Genomic DNA, 9,355 nt, shown 5'->3' on the forward strand with positions numbered 1-9,355 from the left:
TAAGAAAAATCTGGTATTGATTGGCCAAACCAAAAATTCTGAAAATTTTTTGGATAGAGGATATACGAGTCTATTTTCAGGGAAAATTAACGGCACATAATTTGGAATTTCGTATCCCTAGTTACAAATAATTTAACAACTGTTGCTCAGGAAAACAGCTTGTAGAGAAATTGTGGCCATGTTGTAAACATGGATAAAACTTGTTTTAGTTGCTCATAAGCTATTGATTAAACTCATACGTGAATTCTAAATTGTGATGTTATAAAATGATATATGAGTGTTAGATGGATCTTTGATATTAAAATTTGTGAAATTGTAAGTTTATAAGTATTCGAATATGAAATGATAGTATGGCTTGAAATTGAATTACTCATCGGAAAATGATAGATGTAGATTCAGCCAAGACAAAGTGTATACATGAAAGTATATGTGGTATGTGAAGTATATTTGGATAATTGTCATGTGAATACATGAAAATTTATATTTTGATTTAGGATTTTATGTGATGAATGTGAATGTGTATTTATGAGATAAGGCCGAATGGCAAATGTGATGAATGTGAACATGCGTATGTGTGATAAGGCCGAATGGCCAATGTGATGAATGTGAACATGCGTATGTGTGATAAGGCCGAATGGCCAATGTGATGAATGTGAACATGCATATATGAGATAAGGCCGAATAGCTAATGTGATGAATGTGAACATGTATATATGTGGTAAGGCCGAATGGCTAATGCGAAATGTGTATGAGATAGATATGAGGTAAAGCCGAATGGCTAATGCGAAACGTGTATGAGATGGATATGTGGTAAAGCCAAATGGCTATGTGAGATATGTATGAGATGTGTATATATATATATTGTGGCCAAATGACAAACGGTGGAGGGTTTGTTTTATTAGATATTTGATAAGGTAAATGAATTACAAATATGATAGTCGATGTGAATGTTGTAACATGTGAATAAATATGCATGAAACTCTATGATGGAAACCTGGGATTAAAGACCAGATGACCATATGTGGTGACTATGTCTGGGTTAAGACCCGCTGACTTCGTGTGGAGATTTCATCTGAGCTAAAGGTCCCGCCGATAATCCGAATAGAGTTTAAAGCTATAAGACTTCGCAATAAGAATTACTTATAAATTTATTCAATGCGAAAGGATAAACAGGTATGTACTCCAAGTTTATATGTGAGCTTGATTTGAACTAAATCATAAGATAGTTATGTGATGCATACGTGAGCAATCTATGAGACTATTCCTATGACTATGTGACATCGGATCGGCGTGAGAGGTTATGTGAAATTATACAATATATCTATGTTACATGAGCTCACTTTCATGTGAAAGTTTATATGTCTATTGTATATGATGAGATGTGCATATTCGGTAGAGGGATGGTATGCCCGAAGGAAGAGTGAAATAAAAATACGAACAACTATGTTATAATTTGATTGTTATCTGTTGACACTGCTTAAAACTTACTAAGCATTGTAATGCTTACTCCGTTTACTTTGTTTCCTCTGTTTTATAGATCTCATTTGGAAGCTACAGACTCGGGGATCGTCAGCAATTAGTCACACTATCATTATCCACTTCTTGTTACTGTTACGTTTTGAATTATTTTATGGCATGTAAAGAATAGACCAGTGGCCGAAGAATATTTTGGTTAATGTATATAAGCCATGCGAAAATGGCATCTTTTAAATGTGTACTCATAGAAGTTTAAATTGTATTCCTAGCTGTCTTTAGTATTTACCCAAAGGAATGCTCCTTATTTCAAAAAAAAAATTATTGTTCTTATATGAGTTTCAAGTCCGGTAATGCCCCTTTACCTATTCCGGCGACGGACACGGGATAGGGGTGTTACAGTTCTAGCATCGGATACAGGTAAGGGGTGTTACATAAAACAAATTGACTTAGTCCCTATACATGCCATAAACTCAAAATGCTTGACTTCATTTATACCAAAAATGATAGCTTGTTAATGTGATAGAATCTCTAGTGATCTCCAACCCGAGATAGCTTAATAACCCTATAAGATAAAGGAAAATAAGGAGGGGTAAGCTATATAGCTTAGTAAATCCGTACGAAAATAATAAGCAACTCTTACCAATCTTCTATCAAATTCGACAATTTAAATACAAGATAATACAAATTTCTATGAATCTCACAGTTATAATTTTATTCTGTCACAATGTTTACTCTATCAACTTATAATCATAATTTAACATATCTTGGTATTAGCCTAACAACCGTAATCTCTACTTTGTAACATATTATGTCAATTAACAAGTCACCTCAAACCTCAAAATAAACATGCACATTAATTATGAGTATTCACATTTCAAGTATATATTTTAACATCTTTCAATTGTTTAAAGCTCATATCTTCTCATATTTACATAGTCATCTTAATAGAAAATTGTGCCAATCTTTCCTTTTTCTCATATTCGATAAATCACAATTTGTGTGACTATAACATGCTATAACATAATTCAATTTGGCCTGGAAGACAATCACATGATCTTCAATCGAATTTACCATGAATTTCATACATCACAAGTATAGACCAATAATCATAAGGTTTCACAAAATTAATCTCTCGGAAATCATGAACTCATAATTTCATGAAGTCAATGCATATAAACTTTATGTACATACCTGTACCAATTCGTAATACTTACTTAACTCTTTCTCTTCTTTGAAATACTCGTTGAACACTTGGAATATTAATCGGATACACGGACAATCTTGCACATGAGTGCCACATACGTAGCCAATGCTACCTCATATCTCATAACACATAAATGCTCGCTCTCGAGCTAATCACGGGCCTGCTCACACAAGCTATCAGTCACGACGTAGCTACTCGGTGCTGCTCACACAAGCCGTCAGGTATTCACAACATATGCCAAAGTACCCAGCCACCAGTAGGACGTACGAGACCATCACCCAGATCACATAAACACATAACCCTAATGACATGTCACTTGTATCCTAACCTATTCCTAAGGTTCAAACGGGATTTCTTGCTTGTCGAATCGTTGTCAGGCTCATTCATAGAATTAAACTCATTCACATAATCAAACATACAGTTCATGAAATATTAAAGTATTGAAATACAATTATTTTAAAGCTTATTTTTAACATACGAACTTACCTCGGTATAAAAATAGCGGAAAGGGCTTAACCGTCAAATAATTGTTTTTGCCCTGTTCTAATTCCGAACCTTGTTTTTCTTGATCTATAATATCATATTTAACTTATTTAATCTTTATACTGTTCAAATCAGCCCAAAATCACATAATGGAAAAAATTACATTATTGCCCCTAAAGTTTGACATTTTTACATTTTAGTCCCTAGACTCGTAAAATGAAATGTACTCAATTTCTTCAAACCCATGCCTAGACGAACCTTATACTTGCTTATAGCATCCCACATTTTTCTTTTATTCACACTTTTAACACCCATTTTACAAATTTTTACAAATAGGTCCTTTTTTACATTTTTACCAAAAATCACTTAGCAAAAGTTGTTTTTCTAACATCAAACATGCATTTTCTACCATTAGCCATCAAAATACACACATGTCTAACATGGGTCAAAATACACACATGTCTAACATGGGTCAAACCCTAGACTTTAATTCTTCCACATATTAGTGTTAGAAATAGGTAGATCAAGTTACAACGACTTCAAAAATGTAAAGAACATAAAAAAACATGACAAGAACGGACTTACAATCAGCTTGGAAGTGCCCAAACCCTAGCTATGGCTTCCCTTTCTAAATTTTGACTATGGGAGGAAGAAGATGGACAAATTTTGGCTTTATTTGGCTTTTTAATTCATTTAATTACCAAATGACCAAAATTTCCTTTTCTTAAAACACTAAAATTTCTCTTACTCCAAGTTCATTTTTGTCCACCAACTTAACCAATGGTCTAATTACCATTTAACGACCTCCAATTTAAAAATTCATAGCAATTAGACACCTCTAGCTTATAGAACTCAAGTTTTGTATTTTTTACAATTTAGTCCTGTTGACCAAATTGAGTGCCAAAACGTCAAAATTTTTGAATGAAATTTTCATGAAATCATTCCATAAAACTGTAGATCATAAAAATATAATAAAAACAAGTTTTTCTACATCGAATTTGTGGTCTCGAAACCACTATTCCGACTAGACCCAAAATCGGGTTGTTACACAATATGTCTACTCTTCAAGGGTCACACTTAACAGTGTTTCCCACTGTTGATACGCATTCCCTTCCAGAAAAGAAACAATGCATAAGAGCTTATCCATCGGTGTGCATTTTAGCTCTGCAATTACTCTATATACACAAGATAGCCATTGTTCTTCCATCGTGAGTTCATCACCATTATCCCCTAGACACTCTTTAGAGCCCCGTTTTCAAATCTCCCTCACAAGGTCTCCTTTAAACTAGGTTGCAGCTAGTACTGGAGGTGCAGGAAGTACTGGCTATACCACTTTAGGCTCACGTTGCTATGGTGGTTGAGGTACTTGGGTTTTCCCCATGAACTAGTCAAACCATTGACCCATCATTGTGACAAAAACATTGTGAAAAGCATTTTCGACTGCACCCAGATCAACAGTAGGACTTTATCCTTATGCCGGATGTACGTGACTCTAAATTTCTTCGCTCATCGCTTCTCTTGAAATTTCAAAAATTGCTCACAAGAATTCTATGGATTAAAAAAAGCAATCTTACGTGGAGATTATACTCCACAGTCTATTTCTTAAGAACCACAGTCTTGGCAAAAAATAACAATTATATAACAAATATATAATATCACATTCATTCTTATATATAACTCAAAACATGTATAAAACCTAAAGAATGTCACTTTTTATGTAATTAAATCATTCAAGAAAAAGAGAAATCTATTTTGATTATTTGTTTATACTTATAGATAGAGCACAACTTGAATTTGATACCAATTATCGGAAAATTGGGTTTAAAATAAGTTTAAGGGAAAAAACTAGAGTTTTAAAAATTTTTCAAAACCAAGAACTCGGTTATGTTATTTAAAGTAATAAATACTTAATCAAAACCGTACCTTTTGATTCGTTTAGGATGAACATTTCAACCGAGTAGTCTTCTCTGCTATCCTCAAGCTCACATATGTCGAGTGTGGGCTCACTTCGAATCAGAAAAGTTTTCACAAAATTTTTTAATTTCTCTAAAATTTTGGGCCAAGTTGTAAATAAGATAAACATCTCAAGAAATTTTCTGAAATAATTTCTTCTGAGAATTTTCTCTCTACTACTTTCTCTTAAATTCAAGTGTGTGAAAAATAATGACTTATGACTCTCTTTATATAGAGAGTTTAAAAAGTTTAATTATGATTAAACTTAATCACTTTAATATTAAATTAATACAATACTTATCAAGATAAATATTAGATTAAATTTAATATTAAATCTATTAAATTAATAAAATATTTATCTACAAGATAAATATTAAATTAAATTTAATATTAAAACTATTAAAATAATATTATTTTTGGAATAGTTAATCTAAAATTAAATTATCCGGTATAGTCTCAATAAGAGTGTAATTCTTCCATTGCTCAACTGTTGAAGGACCACCAATCAACCTCCGGAACGTCGTCATCGTCACCGATGGCACCATCGTGTCTGGTGGTGCCATTGCAAGTGTGACACCCTCATGACATCTCGTGCCGATTCGACTGTTGTTGGTTCAGTCTAGGACAATGGCAGCCCGACTAAACCGGTCTAATAACCGGTTGGACCATTGACTCGGTTTCACATATCAGGTTTAGTTCAACTAGTTTTTAGGTCTTGATCTCAGTCTTGGGTTCTCGAACCCAATTTTCAATATCAAATCCAATTTATTAGTAATTTTAAATAAAACATGTGTTTCATTTATTTATTTTAAATTTATTATTTGTTAAGTTTTTATTTTAAATGGATTTTATACATATATTTTGAAAAACTCATTTGCATATGCTTAATTACCATTCAAGAAGTAAAATTTTTAAAATTATAAATATGAAATTAGTGTTTTAGTTTGCGACAAGAAAAGTAATTTTGTTAATAGTAATTTTGTTATTAATATAGACATATATCTATTTCTTTCTCAAATATATATATTTTTTTACACTTTGAATATTATTACAGTGCATCTTTTAGAAATAGTGTCGCAATAATTTTTTGGTTGAAATTTAAAAAACGACATGATTAATTCTTGGAAAATACGAAAATTTTAGTTTAAAAAATGGGATTTTATTTAAAATGTACAGTTTAAAAGAGAGTCAATTTTTTTTACTAAGTTTGATCGGATCGTTACAAAATTATTGAATTTTAATTTGAGTGATTTAAAAAATTCAATTTGGTCAATTTAAAAAGTGCATTCCAATTTTAATAACGATTAATAAAATCTCACCTATCATGATAAAAGATTCACGGTCTATATATTATTCTGCAATAAAACTTATATTTGTAATAATTTCATGAGTTCATGCAAAGTATGTATCATATACTAAAAATTGCATCACCATGGAAAAATTAAATATAAAATTATTAAAATAATAACATAGTAAGGCATCATTATCAACATTAACCTTCACCCAATAAAATTTGATAATTAAATTTTCACAATTTCGTCAATTAAGTCTTAACTTGATTGGTATCAACATTGTTGTCAATGTAGGAGGTCGTGAGTTCGAGTGTGTTGAAATGCATTGTCCTCCTATTTAAAAGTTGAGGAGAGACTATAGGTAGTTCTAAGCATTGTGGACGTTATCCAAATTCATTATTAGCACGTACTCTAAGACCAAAATATTTTCCAAATACTAGCTTTATGGAATCAAGTTTAGGACAACTACCTTCCTATACCTAGAGAAGCATATGAGCCACCAAGGGCATTTTGGAGGCAGGAATGTGCTGGAGAATTGGTTCAGGTACTAAGGTCTCGGTGAGGGCCAATGCATGGATACTTGGAAATCAAAATCAACGAATTCAAAATCCTATACAAGACGATTCTACTCAAAAAGTGGCAGATTTAATAAACCAGCAAATAAATAATTGGAAGGAGGATTTAATCAATTCTACCTTTTTTATTGATTATGCTCGGTAGATTCTAGCCATTCCCTTACCCCTTGTTCCACAAAAGAATGTTCGCGCTTGGAGTGGTGAAGCTACAGGGGAATATACGGTCCGAAATGCTTACAAATGGTTGATACATAACCATTATGGAACTTCTACTGATGGAAATTTCTACCCCTACTCTAACTTATACAAAAGGCTTTGGAATATTGATCTACCCTCCAAAATAAAAATTACAACATGGAGGATTATGAGCAACTATGTGCTTACTTATTCAAACCTAAACTACAGGAGGTTGATGAACTCTGCGAACTATCCCCACTGCCATAATGGTGTGGAAACAGTTGAACATGTTTTTCAAGAGTGTCTGCACACAAAGGAGATCTGGCAACAATTAGGGTTCACACAATGTACGCAAATGCATATGACTCAAATGGCAGAATGGGTAAACAATTTTTTTGAAAATAGTTCCATGTACCTTTATCGGTTATTTTGTTGTGGGTTGTAGGCAATCTGGACTGCACGCAACGAATTGCTACATGAAGGGCAAAGTACATTTGCAAGGGAGACGGTGCATTTCATCTGGAAGTATTTGGGTGAAATTATAGGGGTTAAAAGAAAAATTGCAAAGCAGATCGTACTTGTTGGTGTGTGGAAGACACTTCAGAACCCTTTTGTCAAAATAAATTTTGATGCAGGATTTTGCAAGCAAGATAATAGATCATGTTCTGGGATTACTATTAGAAACAACACAGGTAATATTCTCTATTTAAAGACTGTTTTGCATGCCAACATACCTTCACCAATTGCAGCAAATGCATCGGCTTACTTCCAACCGATTTTGACAGGAGCTCAAATGGGTTTTCTGAATGTAGAAGTCGAAGGAGATTGCTTGTTCGTGATTCGTAATTTGAAAGAAAATAGAGGGGAACGATCAGTAATTAGAGCATATATTCATAATATCCGTGCGTCATGTGTGATTTTCTAAAATTTTGTTTTCCACCATATACAAAAGCATATAAACAATGCTGCCCATGCTTTGGCTACAGATGGTCTTAAAAAAAAATGAAACAACTTATCTTGTGGGCGATGTTCCTACCTACACACTCGGTGCTATTGAAGTAGATCGGTGATAATCACATCGTACAAGCCACATCTGATATCAGTTCCCCGTTCTGGAAGAGGGAAAGGAAATAGTTGGAAGGGGAATTTTGGGGTCTTTTTAGATGAAGGAGTGCCAAGATTCTAAAGAGGGCCAAGATTCTAAAGAGGGGCAATGGTTTTTGAAAGAACACCTTCCAGTATATTATTGAAGCAAATTGATAGGATTGATGGGATAATACTTGGACAGACTGCTGAAGGGTTTTGCTTTTCAAATGCTTTGGAATTGAATAATCTACTTGGGTGGTTGGGATTATTTATGTTTCTTTTAATGCTTTGTCAGTTTTCTTTTCTTCTATCAAAACTAATTTCCCTTATGTTTAGTCCATTCATTGGGTTGTTCTTATTTATTTTGGGTTGTAATTTTTATTTTGTTTTCTTGAGTCTGTCTTTATGGGCTTCTATTTAAATAAAATCTCAACCATTCTATTTAAAAAAAAGTTAAATGGGTTTAAAAGGAAAAGCAAGATTTACAAAAGCCCAAAGGGCTGAAATCCTTGTTGAGTTGGGCCTCACCAATACTGTTGGGCTGCACAGGTTATTGGGCTTTTGTTTTTTAGGACTAAAGACTACTACTCTAAAATGTTTAGGGACTTGAGATGAATATTCCCTAAATTGGCTCATATTCATGTTAAGTTCCAAGATCTAAAAATTCTTTGATTTCTCTTTTTAAAAAATTTATTTGATTTCCTCCTTTAAAAATTGGCCCTGCCCCTTTCCTTATTATTTTCTGTTTTTTTTTCTTGTCCGTTGTATCATTTTTCTTTTAAGGATTGTAATTACAAAAAAAATTTTATTCTCTACTCCTAATTTACTAACAAAGTGTAAGTATATTATAATTCTCCTTTCATATTTGATAATATAAATTATAATTAGACAATCACATAATTTATATTTTCAAAAAATATTAATTACCATATAAAATTATCAATACGATAAAAAATATTAAACAACAAAAATTAAAATTAAATTATCATATGTAAAATGTTAGTCTAAGAAAGTAATTGATAATACGATAAAAAAATAACAATAAAATAAATATCATATGCAATTCTAATTGCTCTAACACTCCATATTTGTTGGAATATTCCCTTTTT

The 9,355-nt window shown here is 32.4% G+C and overlaps 1 long non-coding RNA gene across 1 annotated transcript; it reads right to left on the reverse strand.

Annotated features, from left to right (window-relative positions):
• Positions 1-6,850: 6,850 nt before the first annotated feature.
• LOC107953433 (uncharacterized) lies at positions 6,851-8,462 on the reverse strand. Its single transcript, XR_005899547.1, has 3 exons — positions 7,895-8,462; positions 7,576-7,679; positions 6,851-7,464 (listed from the first exon to the last, which is right to left on the reverse strand). It is a non-coding gene; the product is annotated as an uncharacterized lncRNA (long non-coding RNA).
• Between the last annotated feature and the right edge of the window lie 893 nt (positions 8,463-9,355).

The sequence above is a fragment of the Gossypium hirsutum genome, chromosome A08 (genome assembly GCF_007990345.1).
Source record: "Gossypium hirsutum isolate 1008001.06 chromosome A08, Gossypium_hirsutum_v2.1, whole genome shotgun sequence".
In the NCBI taxonomy this organism is placed as follows: domain Eukaryota; kingdom Viridiplantae; phylum Streptophyta; class Magnoliopsida; order Malvales; family Malvaceae; genus Gossypium; species Gossypium hirsutum.